The sequence below is a fragment of the Fusarium falciforme genome, chromosome 5, assembly GCF_026873545.1.
Source record: "Fusarium falciforme chromosome 5, complete sequence".
Lineage (NCBI taxonomy): Eukaryota > Fungi > Ascomycota > Sordariomycetes > Hypocreales > Nectriaceae > Fusarium > Fusarium falciforme.
In genome coordinates, this window is record NC_070548.1 from 474999 (window position 1) to 489433 (window position 14435).

The following is a 14435-nucleotide window of genomic DNA, read 5'->3' on the forward strand; positions in this document are numbered from 1 at the left end:
GTAGACTATGGCGGGCATATGGGTTTATTTGTTGTATCCTATAATCCATTTCCTGTGGTTGAAACCTTCTATGGTGGCTTCTTAGAAGTCGGCTTGTTTATTTGCCGACGGCGGTGGTTGCCGGGCTAAAGCCGATGCCGTAGGTCCCTCTATCCGGAGTTCTATGCGTCTAGTTACGGCGATAATTTATTATTATAGGAAACTATCCAGATTTTCCTTTCTTTTATCTAGTTCTAGTAGAGGGTTCTATATATCTAGGTTAGTAAGGTACGACTAATTAGTCTTTTAGGGCTTAATTGGTTTATGGAGTTATTCCTTCGTGATGTTACTGATCATATAGTTACTAATAGCTTCTTCCTTTATTAAATAGGTAGCTTAGTGGGGCATAGTAATTTCTCCCCGCTGTGCGCTGGTATAGTTATATCCTATTTGTGCTATTCTGAGTGTCTTAGTGATGCGGATGGCTATTTAGGGCTCGGTATCTACTTAGGTGAATCTTACTTATTTCTTACCTTCTAGGAGGGGCTATTATGGCTTTAGTTAGTAGCGTCTTTCTTTTATATCCCGCTACTTCTTCCGATATTTATTAGCCTTATGGCCTTTCTTATGGTAGTAATAATATTTGATATCTTTATTATCCTTCTAGGCTACTCTGAGTTCTATGGGTCCCGCGTGGGTCCTATAGGAGGTATTGCCCTTAGCTTATTCTTGCTTTTGGGATTAGTTGGCGTTATTCTTATTGCCCTAAATTCGTCCCTTATTAGATTTCTCTATGCGTCGTTCGAACTATTAGTTATTGATCTTAATAGCTATATTGATATAGTCCTAGAGGTAGTTGGGTTTTTTTGTTTTATAGAGTTTATTCTTAACTTTGTCTTTAAGTCCTTTGTAGAATGTAATTTAGAGGGCACTTATTCCCTAGTTAAGGAATAAGGTAATCTATGTAAACTCGGCTACATAGGTTAAGGTGGCCTTTATTTGTCGTAGGTTCTTAAGTTTCTATGTGGCTTATTGTTCTTTATTGATGGTTCTGAAGTTTCGCCTAATTGCGTCCTTAAAGTTCTTATATTCGGCAAAAAGGAGTTATATTTCTTTGGTGGGTTTATTCCTAAGAAAGTCGCGTAGCTTGGGCTTAAACTAAGTAAGTGTACTACCTATAAGATATCTATTAGCGTATAAGACCTTGCTTTTAGCGCTAGCTATCCTAGTAGGGAAGTACTATTAGTATGCCCTAAGGGATATAAGGAATATCCTAATGTAGATGGCTTATCTATTAAATGGCTCTAAGTCCTTAGGCTTGATGATTTCGCTGATGTCTTTGTGGGTAATATTAGCGGCGTTATGTTTGAATATTAGGTTACTGAGATCGTAAACCTACTATTATGCTAGGTTATTTTACTGGGCTTAGAGCGTAGTAAGTTAGTCGATCTGGTTTTATTGTTTATTAATTGTTTGCTAGTATTATTACTGCTGCTATTTTATAGCTTAGTAGAAACATTCCTATATATTATTTATAGATACCTCTATACTTGCTAGTCGTTCTTAAGTAATCCTAGCGTTATTGCGTGTACTGTCTAGGAGGTTATTATGCTAGGTAGTTAAGTAGTTATATTTGTTCCTAAGTTTGTGGACTTTGTTCTCGTGTGAGGCCGGGATAATATATTCCTTATCGTTATTATCTATATCTATCGGGATATTAGGTTCCTCTAGCTTAGTCATAGGCTATCCCTATTAGGGGGTAACAGGCAACTTACTGCGAGGGGTAGAAGGAGATCTAATATTAGGCGCTATAGTAATAGTATTGCTTAGAGTATGTAGTGTATTACTAAATAAGAGCTATCAACGTATGACGATTATGTATTTCCCAAGGGATAAACCGGTCGTGCTAGGTTTATATTAGCAGAGAGTACTAGGCGTAGTCTAAGCAATAGTGGGTATAAGTTACGTCTAGTAATATGCTTAAAGGTATTAAGTATAACTAAGTTATATTAATAGCTAAGGTAGCTACTATATAGGAAAGTGCAATGAGTGCGTTCTATATACTTAGGAGGTTTACCCTAATTACTTGTTCCCAAGAGGGTAATTAGAGTGATTATATAGGTGATCATAGGTGATTATAAAGTGATCACCGTGATCACTTAGCTCCTAGAGGTGATCGCATCCTGATTGGTGGGTAACCGTGGGTCCTTCGTTTGTCACGTGATAAGTGCTTTGTCAGGTCGTGACAGCTGGGTTTATGTTAGTAGATAGAGTAATCGCGCTATGCTTAAATAATAGGGGGTATCACATCTAGTAATATGCTTAAAGGTATTAAGTATAACTAAGTTGTTGTAAAAGACTGAAAAATAGAGACTATAAAGTCTGAAAATAGTATAGGGTAGGTAACTAAAATAGGAGGAGAATAGGCAGTGGAATCAGTCCTTATAAATAGCTGATTGGCTAGATAAGGTATCATAGAGTAATAAGAGTGGGGAAAATAATAGATAAGGTTATAAAGGAGAAGGCCAGCTTCTTATAGGTAGTCTCATTGGTTGAATTGGTTGAAGATTAAAGAAGCTATTTCTAAGAGAGGGTTTATAGCTTATATAGCTAATTGATCGGAATCTATTAGCCCGATTCGGATAAAAGTTATACCGTCGGATAGCTCTAATTCCGGGCTTTAAAACCCTATTAGTTTTGCTAGAAACGGATAACTAGAAGCCGAGCTATAGTTAGAAGAAGCTGAAACCCTTAAAGGTTTTAAACTAAGAGATTTAAAACCAGATAGGAAATACCCTATAGAAAAGCACGGTTTTACCGGCTTTATCGGGCTCTATAAGAGCCCTAAGTCCGAAGTCACGTGACCCTTCCTAAAAGGGTAATATTGCCTAAAAGGGGCATTATTGTAACTCCTTAATATCTTGCTTATCTAAGCATATAAAGCTTAGGTAAGCAAGCTGTAAGATAGCGCAAAAGCTATACTATAGGGTAATAGAATGCTAGGCTTATATCTTATAAGCCTATTTTTCTAGAATTATATTTATAAAAGACCTTTATAATAAGGACTTTTACAGCCTCCCTTAAAGATATAATTAATATATCTTTAATAAATAGGTTAATTAAGAGAAAAATAACTCTTGAATTATATAAGGGAAAATTTTATAAAAACCCTTTTTATTATCTTAATAAAAACTTATATATAAATATAAGAAAATTAAGGTTATAAAGGAAAAGCCTTTTAAGGCTAAAAAACCTTCTTATAGTAATAATAAGAGATATAGGGATTTATTCTAAAGATAAGAAATCTCTTAATCTTAGGAAATTATTAGGTTCTAGGCTTTTAGTAAAAAAGTCAGCTATATTATCCTTACCTTTTATAAAGAAAATTTTAATATTTCCTTTTTCTAGCTCATCTCTAGTAAAATGATAAGCTAGATCTATATGCTTAGAACGCTTATAATTTCCGGCATTTTCAGCCAATTGCTTAGCAGCTAAGTTATCAGTTAAAATAGGAGGTATAGACCTATTATAACTTAAAGAAAGCTCTATATTTATATATTTATATATATAATTAAGAGACTTAGCTTCTTTAGTAGCCTCCCTTAGGGCTATATATTCTGCTTCGCAGCTGCTAGTAGCAACGCAAGTTTGTTTATTTATTTTCCAGCTTATAAGGTTATTATATAAATAAAAACAATAGCCGCTGTTAGATTTTCTATCTTCTAAGCTACTACCCCAATCAGCATCACTATAGCCTCTTATAACGCTATTTAGACTATTTAAGTCTATATTGCAATTATAATATAAGCCTAAATTAGGATAATTATTTAAATATTTCCAAATTAGGTTTAAGGCATTATAGTGGCTTTTATTAGGTTTAGAAGAATATCTAGAGCAGATATTTACTGCAAAGGCTATATCAGGCCTAGTCTTTATAGCTGGAAATAATAAGGAACCTATTTCTTTTTAGAATTGCAATATATCTTCTTTAGAAGGGGTTATATTAGCTTTTAAAAGCCTCTCTGCATTTCGTATAGGTACTTTAGAAGTTCCTATATTTTCCTTATTAAATTCCCTTATTTTATTATATATATATTTATTTTGAGATAAATATAAGCCTTTATTCTCTCTATTTATAGTTATATGCATTCCTAAAAAGTCTTTAATTTCCCCTAAAGCCTGGATAGCTATATCTTTAGAGAGACTTTTAACTATATTATTTATATCTTCTTTAAAGGGCCCTAAGAAGATTAGGTCATCTACATGGCATATAATAGCTATTTTTAGCTTATTATTTATAAAAACCCCGGTATCAAAAGGTATAGGGTAGAAGCCTAGATTATTAAATAATTTAGAGAGTAATAAATACCAAAGTCTAGGACTTTGTTTAAGGCCATATAAGGCTTTATTAAGCTTTAAAGCTATACTTTCTATATTAAATTCCTTATTAGGGTATTTTTTATTAAAATCCGTTATAAATTCCTTTAAAATAAGGTCTTTAAAGCCTATAGGAATAGTTATATAGATTTCTTCATCTATATTAGCATTTGCAAAAGCGTTTTTTACATCATATTGCATTATAAGGAAGTTATTAGCTATAGCTATTATTAATAAAAGCCTTATAGTCTCAGGTCTAGCTGTGGAAGCATAGGTTTCATTATAATCTATACCATAAATTTGGTTAAAACCCTAAACCACATAGCGGGATTTATATTTAATTATATTATTATTATTATCAGTTTTTATTTTATAAACCCAACGGCCTTTTAAAGGCTTTCTTTCTTTAGGAAGAAAAGTTATACTCCAGGTTTTTTGCCTAATTAATTCTTCTATTTCAGCTTTCATAGAATCAAGCCACTTATAAGCTAATTTACAGCTTATAGCCTCTTTATAGTTATTAGGTTCTATAGGATTTTCTTTATTTACTAAGGCTATTATATCCGGGTATTCTTTAAAATCCTTATAGAAATCAGTTGGCTTTTTAGGAATTTCAATTAATATTTTAGGCTTATTATATATAAGGCTAGGCTTTTTATTATTATTATTTATTAGAGATTTTTCTATAAAAGGTAAATCCTTAAAGGTTATAGAATTATTATCTCGAATATTATTACTAAGAAAGCTATTTTCTATAATAATAATATCTCTAGAAATTATAACTTGGCATTTATTTAAATCCCATATTTTATAGCTATTAGGTAAATAACCTATAATAACGCCCTTATAAGCCTTAGTATCTAACTTATCTAGAGGATTATTATTTTTATAATATATAATAGACCCAAAGGTCTTTATATTATTTAAATCTTCTAATTTTAAACTTATATTATCTTTAATTTCTATAGGGGCTTTAAAGCCTAAGGCAGAATGCGGGCTTCTATTATATATATAGATAGCTGCTTCTAAAGCCTCTCCCCATAAATAATTAGGTAAATTAGAAGTAAATAATAAAGCTCTTATTTTAGCCAATATAGTCCTATTTATCCTTTCTATAGCCCCATTAGGCTCTTTAGTATAGGGTGGACTAGTATTATATTTTATACCCCTTTTAAGGCAATATGGCTTTATTTTATATATATATTCCTTTGCATTATCAGAGAAAAATTCCTTAATTCTTATATTATTAGAATTATTCTCTATTTCTGCTTTAAATTGCTTAAACTTATCTAGAATCTCTGATTTATTCCTAATTAAATAGGCTTTAAGAAATCTAGTAGCTTTATCCATAAAGGTAATAAAGTAAGTAAATTTATTATAAGTAGGAACCTTTAAAGGGCCCCATATATCACTAACTATCTTATCTAGAAAATTATATTTTCTAATATTAGAGAGCTTATTTACTTTACTAGTTAACCTAGATTTTATGCAATTTTCACAGGTATTTATCTTTATAAGATCTTCTTTATTATAAGAATATCTATCCCTATTTCTAAATAGGATTTTTAAGAGGCTTTTAGAATTAAGATGCCCTAGTTTTAAATGTAAAGAATATATATCTATATTCTTTTTATTACTATTTTTAATAGTATTATAAATAGGGCTTTTCTTAGTTATATTACTATTTTTAATATAAATTAGAAGAATATATAAGTTATTATCTTCTTTTCCAATACTTATAACTTCTCCTTTATTATTAAATAAGAATAAATCCCTATTATTTATAAGAGAAGTAGTATTTTTTAAAGAAGATTAACTTAATAAATTTACTCCTAATTCAGGTATAAAATAGCAATTTCTAAGAATATAATTCTTATTATTATCTAAGAACCTTATAACTAAATCACCTATTCCTTTAACTCTTATATAGCTAGCTTTTCCCCAGGTTACCCTATGGTTAACTAGCTTATAATTAATAAGAAAGTCTTTATTAGATACTATATGCCTAGTAGCTCCAGTATCATAGATAAAGTTAGTTATATTCTTATTATAGTTAAAGTTATAAGTTTTTACCTCTTTTAATCTTTTTAATAAGATTTTTAAAGCTAGTATATAGTTATTTATAGGTCCTAGTATATTATTAGCCTTCTTTTCTTTTAAAGAAGATATAGATAAATATAAAGGAGGGTTATATACCTCAAAAGGGGATTTTTCTATATCAGAGAGGCTTTCTATATCTAGGTCTAATTCATCAGAGCTAGTAGCCTCCTCTAGGGTAGGAGAAAATTCAGTTTTAGCTATAAATAGCTTTTCCTGTTTTTCATCTCTTTCTTCCCTTTTTGGCTTAGCCTTAGAGCTATTATTAGGATTTTTATAAGGTTTATTAATCTTATTTTTATCCTTAATTTTAAAGTTCTTAAGAGCCTTATTAGGGTAGAGAAAATAACAGTCTTTATCTAAATATCCTTGCATTTTGCAATAAGAGCATTTATTAGCTATTTTCTTCTTTTTCCATGGTTTTTTAGTAGCTAAATAAACCGAGTTTTCCTTATTATCTAGCCTTTTAGATTCATCTATAAGGCTAGAAGAAAGGGATTCTAAATTATAAGCATTAGGGTTATTTCTTAAGGATTAAGAAATATTAGTTATATAGCTATTATAGCTTTCATCCAGATTATTTAAAATCCAGGCTATAATTACCTTTTTAGGTATAGCTATTTCCCTAGCTTCTAATTCATCAGTTACTTCTTTTATCTTATTTAAATAATCCTCTATAGTAGAGAAATTAGATAAAGAGATATTAAAGAATTCCTTTATAAGTAGAAATTCAGAAGTAAATCCAGAGGAATTATATAGGTTTTTTAAAGCTTCCTAGGCTTTATAAGCATTAGTTATATGCTTAATTTGTAAAAGCGGGCTATCTTCTAAGTGAAGACATATAACTACTAAAGCTTCTTCACTTTTAGCTATAGGGCTATTTTCTATAGAAATAGAAATATATAGCTTTTCTTTAGTAAGAAGAGCTTCTAGCCTTAAAGCCCAAGTTATATAATTTTCACTCCCTTTAAGAGAGAAAATATTATACTTATTATTAGCCATTTTTATAAATTTAAAATAGCTTATAATATATAGTATTTTTAAACAAAATACTTTTAAAACTTATTTTAAGTCTCTTTTTAAGACTTAATAAAGAAGAGCTTAAAAGTAGCTTTTTCTTTATATAGCTAATATTAGCTAGCTAGTTACTATGAACTAGTTATTTAGCTAGTTATAGCTAATATATAATCCTTATTAAGAAAGTCTCTAATAGAAGGGTATTCTTCTAAGAGGAGCTTTTCTTTATATAAGAAATTATATAAAGTCATAAAAAGAATATCTCTATTAAATAGAGAAATAAAAGGGTATAGGGTAATAGAAACCCTAGATTTTCCTTGAATAGTAGGAAAATAAATAGTTAAAAAAGAAGCTTCTTTAATATCTAAAGGAGTATTATAGTCTATAATACAAGGTGAGCAACCGGGCTCATAACCTGTAAAAGACTGAAAAATAGAGACTATAAAGTCTGAAAATAGTATAGGGTAGGTAACTAAAATAGGAGGAGAATAGGCAGTGGAATCAGTCCTTATAAATAGCTGATTGGCTAGATAAGGTATCATAGAGTAATAAGAGTGGGGAAAATAATAGATAAGGTTATAAAGGAGAAGGCCAGCTTCTTATAGGTAGTCTCATTGGTTGAATTGGTTGAAGATTAAAGAAGCTATTTCTAAGAGAGGGTTTATAGCTTATATAGCTAATTGATCGGAATCTATTAGCCCGATTCGGATAAAAGTTATACCGTCGGATAGCTCTAATTCCGGGCTTTAAAACCCTATTAGTTTTGCTAGAAACGGATAACTAGAAGCCGAGCTATAGTTAGAAGAAGCTGAAACCCTTAAAGGTTTTAAACTAAGAGATTTAAAACCAGATAGGAAATACCCTATAGAAAAGCACGGTTTTACCGGCTTTATCGGGCTCTATAAGAGCCCTAAGTCCGAAGTCACGTGACCCTTCCTAAAAGGGTAATATTGCCTAAAAGGGGCATTATTGTAACTCCTTAATATCTTGCTTATCTAAGCATATAAAGCTTAGGTAAGCAAGCTGTAAGATAGCGCAAAAGCTATACTATAGGGTAATAGAATGCTAGGCTTATATCTTATAAGCCTATTTTTCTAGAATTATATTTATAAAAGACCTTTATAATAAGGACTTTTACAGTTGTATTAATAGCTAAGGTAGCTACTACATAGGAAAGTGTAATGAATATGTTCTATATACTTGGATACGGCTCGCGATCGTGAGTTGCAGCTCACGGTGAGTCGTGAGTCCTTCTGTGAGTCTGGGTCGGGCTCATAGTATATACCGTGAGTTGCTGGCCCTGATTGGTTGCTTTCTGTGGAGGCACACGTGACCTGAGTTGGTGCCATAACACTTAGATGGCCTAGTTATTAAAAGCATAGACCTAAAGCAGAAGGTATTTCTTAAGGGACTATAGACTTAGAATTAGACTTTATTTATTAAGGCTATTACTATTAATAGCCGCGCTTTAATCCCTAGTATAATCTTTAAGGGAAAGAAACTCTAGAAATAGTAGTTTCTTAAGGAATTTAAGATAATAGTAGACTAATATTATATAACTTCGCCTAATAGGTAGACTAATAATTATATTGGCGTTAAATAGCTTAAAAGAGTCTATTTGCCCTAGACTATGCCTGCCGAAGACTCTAACGCGAGATTAATTATTTTAAATAGCTATAGGAGTTATATAATAATATATTCTTTATTTTCTTTAGCCTAAGATTACTACTAAGCGATAGAAGGATAAATAAATAGCTATATGCTTTCTAAATAACATTTACTATTACTATTTACTAGCATATTGCTCTTATGGGCTCTAGCTATTAGATAATAAAGTATTTAATACCTCTAAAGCTATATATTAATAAGAGTTAGAAAAGTTCGCTTTATTAATTAATTTTACTCTAATAGATAAGATTAATTTTATTAGGGCCTACGCTAAGGCGCATTAAGTTAGAATGACTAAGAAGAATATACTCTCTAGTTAGAAGGTTACTAGGAATTAGCCGATCTTACATACTAAAGCGCTATAGCATCCAGAAATCTAATAGGATAGGCCAAATAGTAGCCTAAGAGTAACTCCCAAACCTAGGCCATATTTTAACTCAGATAATATACTATAGATAAGCCGCTAAATTCGCGATCTTAGGCTAAATAAAACACCAAAGATATAAAGAGGGTATAACGTAATAGCTAAGGGGTTTAAGGCTTAATAGCAAATAGTAGCGGCGTATACTGCGAGGATTACTAGCCTAGAGGAGGAATTAGCTCGCCTAAAGAGAGGGAAAAAGAGGAAAGCGGTGCTGAATCCTAATAAGCGTTTTATAACTCTTAGTAAGACTCTAGCTACTAGAGAGGCCATAGCTAAAGAGGAGACCTAAATTATGCTTATTGTGGTAAAATATAGTAGCTTAAGCGAGCCAGAGTTAGAATCGGAGGCTGGCTCGGTTATTGAAGTTAGAGACGAAACTATACCCCATCAACTAACTATGCGATCGGGGCAGGTTATTAAAAGACCTAGGATTTAATAGTTATATGCATTTATTATTTATAAAATGAAAATTTTTGCGCATATCTATTATTTTGGTTAAGTTCTATGTAAGTAAAGTTATTAATTTTTGGTGGTGCGTTTTTTTTTTCGCCTGGCGAAAGAGTGGGGTTAGCGAAAGAGTGGTTGTGCATGGTAACATCTTATTAAGCCTCCCCCCCAGATAGTTGGCCCCAGATTACCGGGCTAGGGGGAGGAAATCTGCTTTTACTAACCGGATAAAGGCTAGGTCCCGACCAGCCGAACGGGTGGGATAGCTTGGGGAAAGCCTGGGGAGCAGGCGGGGAAGAGAGGCCATGCTTGAATCCTCGCTCACGCGGGAGACAATGTCAAGGGACCGCTGGATGTTTGGCTGAGAGACGGGCCGATATCACTTATTAGATGCCGGGTCTAAATTGTACTTGGAATAACCTCATGGTTAAATTCGTACAGAAAGGCCGAGATAGTGCCACAAGAAGCTTGACTAGGTCCATTTTGCCTTGTAGCTTGGCTATGTTCGCGGGTTTCTGGCTTGACGCTGAGGCAAAGCCCCTCTAGTGCCGTCGCCATAGTATGGATGACACCGAGGGCGAGGGTTGACCTAGCTTCGCCGGCGAGCTGAAGGACGACAGTGGTCGCGATGCCTAACATCGATAGAGTATAAGAAGATCATCATAGCCTCGAACTTCTAAGTAAACCTTTGCTTCATCAAGCTTGCAGTTAGACCGGGTCCCCTCTTGAAACTGGATTGCACTCTGAAGTTTCTCCCTGTCTGTTTTTCAGTATGAAGGCCTTCCTCCTTGCAAATGCCTTGCTGCAGGCATGCGCTATCACAGAAGCCGGTGTCGTCCATGTTTGTTCATCCTTCTCTCTCGCTTCCCAACAAACTTCCTGGCGTCCACGACAAAGAGCGACAGCTAACCGCCTCCTAGTACCAACAGGAGGATCATAGTGCCAATGCGTTCTCGGAGCCCGTCTATCCATCACCATGGATGGACCCAGGCGCGGATGGGTGGAGCGAAGCCTATACTAAAGCAAAGGCCTTTGTCTCCCAAATGACCCTGCTCGAAAAGGTCAACCTAACGACTGGCGTGGGGTGAGCTCTCAAAACGTTTTCAATGGCAGCTCTTGGACTTATTGCTCTAACATGAGACTAGCTGGCAGAACGAACGATGCGTGGGCAACGTCGGTGACGTTCCTCGCCTCGGCCTCCGTGGTCTATGTATGCAAGACGGCCCAGTGGGGGTCCGGCTTACCGACTACAACTCGGTCTTTCCGTCAGGGCAATCGGCGGCTGCGACCTGGGATAGAAACCTGATTTTCCGCAAGGCTCAAGCCATCGGTGAGGAGTTTAGAGACAAGGGTGTTGATGTCGTGCTTTCGCCTGTCGCGGGCCCCCTGGGACGAAATCCCTCCGGTGGTCGCAACTGGGAGGGTTTCTCTCCCGACCCTTGGCTGACTGGCGTGGCCATGGCTGAGTCGGTAAAGGGCATGCAAAGCGTTGGAGTCATCGCCACCGCGAAACACTTCGTCGGAAACGAACAAGGTACGCATTGTAGCAACTCCCTCTCTGCCTAGTCCAACGCTCAAACGGTATATTTCCAGAACACTATAGAATCAACTGGGAGGCTGCCAATCACGGACTTCCCGATCTTGCCGAGTCTTTGTCGTCTAATATTGACGATAAGACCATGCATGAGCTATACATGTGGCCCTTTGCCGATGCTGTCAAGGCGGGCGTCGGCTCCGTCATGTGCTCGTATCAGCAGGTCAACAACTCATACGGCTGTCAGAACTCTAAGCTTCTAAATGGGTTGCTAAAGAGTGAGCTAGGCTTCCAGGGCTTTGTAATGAGCGATTGGATGGCCCAACATAGCGGAGCAGCGACCGCCGTTGCCGGGCTTGATATGACCATGGCTGGCGATACTATCTTGGGTACCGGCAGGAGTTACTGGGGCACGAACCTGACGCTCGCAGTATTGAATGGTACTGTTCCAGCCCATCGGGTTGATGATATGGCAATGCGGATTATGGCCGCCTACTTCAAGGTAGGAAGAACGGTAGAGGACCAGCCCGAAATCAACTTCTCCTCGTGGACCGATGACGCCTACGGCCCCGTCCAATTTACTGCTCAGGAGAATCAACAGGTCATCAATCACCATGTCGACGTGCGATCTGACCATGCAAACCTCATTCGTGAGATTGGTGCTGCGGCTACAGTCCTCTTGAAAAACCAGGGTTCGCTTCCTCTCCAGAAGCCCAAGTTCCTTGCCGTGTTTGGCGAGGATGCGGGCCCAAACCCGAACGGCCCAAACAGCTGTCCCGATAGGGCTTGTGGAGATGCCCTCTTCGCCGCTGGCTGGGGCTCTGGAACAGCCAACTACCCATATCTCGTCACTCCCGAAAGCGTTCTGATCAACTACGGCACACAGACCACTCTTCTGGCCTCCAAAGAAGAAGTCACATCTATCGTCTTCGTTCATGCAGCCTCCGGCGAAGGTTATCTCGGTGTCGATGGAAACTTTGGCGATCGGAAGAATTTCACTCTCTGGAGGGACGGCGACGTCCTGATCCACAACGTGTCTTCCAACTGCAACAACACCATCGTTGTCATCCATTCGCCTGGCCCTGTCGACGTTACTTCCTGGTACCAAAATCCCAATATCACCGCCATCGTGTGGGCTGGACTCCCTGGCCAGGAAGCTGGGAACGCCATCACCGATATCCTGTACGGCAAAGTCAATCCATCGGGCAAGCTTCCATTCACTTGGGGTCCAAACCTGGAGAGCTATGGTGTGGATGTTCTCGTCAAGCCTAACAACGGCAAGGGCGCTCCTCAGGTCGATTTTGACGAGGGCGTCTTCATCGACTATCGCCACTTCGACCGCGTGGCTCTGAACGGTAGCGAGGGTGCTCCTATCTGGGAGTTTGGCTTTGGACTATCGTATACTACCTTTAGCTACTCCGATATCCAGGTCCAGAAGTGGCCAGCCCAGCGTTACAGCGCTTCCTGGGGCTCCTCCCGTCCTGCGCCCGTCTTTGGCAACTTCTCGACTAACTATGAGGACTACCTCTTCCCTGAGGACCAGTTCCACTTCTCGAGGGCCTTTATTTACCCCTACTTGAACACAACTGACCCACGAGAAGCCTCGGATGACAGGGACCATGGTCAGACTGCGTCCGAGTTCCTGCCCCCCAACGCCCTCAGCTCGTCATCACAGGCTGTACACCCCGCTGGTGGTGCGCCCGGCGGCAACCCCCGGCTATGGGATGTCCTGTACACCGTGACTTGCACTGTCACTAATACTGGAGACGTGCGTGGTGCTGAGGTTGTCGAGCTCTATGTGTCCCTCGGCGGCCCTGAAGAGCCTGTCCGCGTTCTGCGTGGCTTCGATCGCATTTTTCTGGACCCTGGCGCTAGTGCTACTTTCTCGGCCTCGCTGAATAGGCGCGATCTCAGCAACTGGGATATTAATGTCCAAAACTGGGTAGTCACTGAGCACCAGAAGACGGTATATATCGGCAGCTCGTCGCGTAACCTGCCTTTGTCTGCGACATTGCAATAGATGACGTCCATATAAAATCAGAATTTATATGCGTCTTGGATAACTCTGGAGTGCCCGAGCTCATTAGGTGCTGTGAAGCCATGCAGCGTTCTTCATTGCATTATCATCTCGTAGTCCTTGCAGCAGAGCCTAACCGCCGCCCATCCCTTCCCGGCGCTGCATATGGGAATATCTTGACGGCTAGTAGCATATATAGCGCCGCTCTTTGACTAAATATACCGCTAGAGTATAATAGTCCCCTAGGCGCTAAAATAGTTTTAATTAGGCTACTAGCTATTAAGATATTTATATATATAGCTATGGGGACTTATTAAATAGTAGTTATATAATTATATAAGCATTGCCCACATGGTTTCTGCGTTTCGCTCTCGGTTCAATTCATGGTCACTGAGAGAGCAATGAAACTGAAGGCTGTTCGGACTGAGTGTCTTCTCGAAAGGTTGAAGAGAAGAGGGAGTTGGATGAGCCCAGGTTTGAGGAGAAGGACAGGTTTAAATACACGTCAGGACAGGTCCCCCCGTCACCGAAGAGCATTTCAGGCTTGAAGGCAATCATCACCATGAAACCCCTCTTCCCCTTGAGCCAGGCTATTCACGTTGAGGCTTAGAAGGTGTAACCAGTAGGCTTGAGTCCCGCAGCGTGGTACATCGAAAAGGGAAAGCTTCTGAGGCCGTGATACCATTGAACATCTTGGTCAGTAAGGTCAGTAGCATGAGGCCCTTCATTGCGATTTATCATAACAGGGTAGCCATCGGACCCTCACCTCCATTCGCCAGCCTTCCCTGGTATGCCGAGGCCATAAGGGAGCCGTCATTAGCTTTTAGTCTGCCTTGAATAGTGTCACCGTCACATGGGTTTCAATCAGCTCTGCC

At 37.7% G+C, this 14435-nt stretch overlaps 1 pseudogene across 1 annotated transcript, besides 1 other annotated feature; it reads left to right on the forward strand.

The window, feature by feature from the left end:
* The first annotated feature begins 10929 nt into the window (after positions 1–10929).
* Positions 10930–13563, forward strand: NCS54_00638800 (annotated as a pseudogene). The gene is made up of 3 exons: positions 10930–11093; positions 11155–11543; positions 11603–13563.
* Positions 10930–13563: a sequence feature.
* Positions 13564–14435: the final 872 nt, after the last annotated feature.